Below are 623 nucleotides of genomic sequence, written 5' to 3' on the forward strand. Positions count from 1 at the left end.
CTCAGAGAAATTACACTCCGGGGGGAAACTCCACAACAAATTATTCATTTTCTTCAAACACTTTGAGCTCATTCAAGTCTTTGGCAGTGGACGCTGAGAACGCCGCGAGCTCTGCTCCCGAGGTCATATTGATCCGACAAACACTGAACATGTGAGTCAGATATTCCCTGTGGTTCTTCGACTGTTGGTGTTTTCATCTGAAAATACATGAGTCATTTAAAAAAAAAAAAAAAAGTGTTTATATGGAGGCTAACAAATGTCTCAGGTATTTCATTTCTCTGAAAAAGGATTTTTAAGTCAGAGTGCGATGGAAATGTGGCTAAATGTCGTCCTCTAAGGTCAAACCATTGATTTTACATGATTGTTTCAAGTTTGTAGGTGGCGCTATGGAGCCAACTTTTCCCGCCCATGTCTAAAACCAATGAAATACATAAATGTAGCCCAGGCCTGCTTTTCTTTTTGTTCCAAATAACAATAACATCAAAACATTGATTTTTCATGAAATTTTCTGAGTTCCTAGGTGGCGCTGTGGAGCCATTTTAACCCGCACAGGTCTGAAAAAATGAAATATCTACATTTCCACCAGATCAGATTTTTGTACCAATTTTGGGGAGTTTTTAAAC

This window comes from Lipophrys pholis (assembly GCF_963383615.2).
Source record: "Lipophrys pholis genome assembly, chromosome: 23".
In the NCBI taxonomy this organism is placed as follows: Eukaryota; Metazoa; Chordata; class Actinopteri; order Blenniiformes; family Blenniidae; genus Lipophrys; species Lipophrys pholis.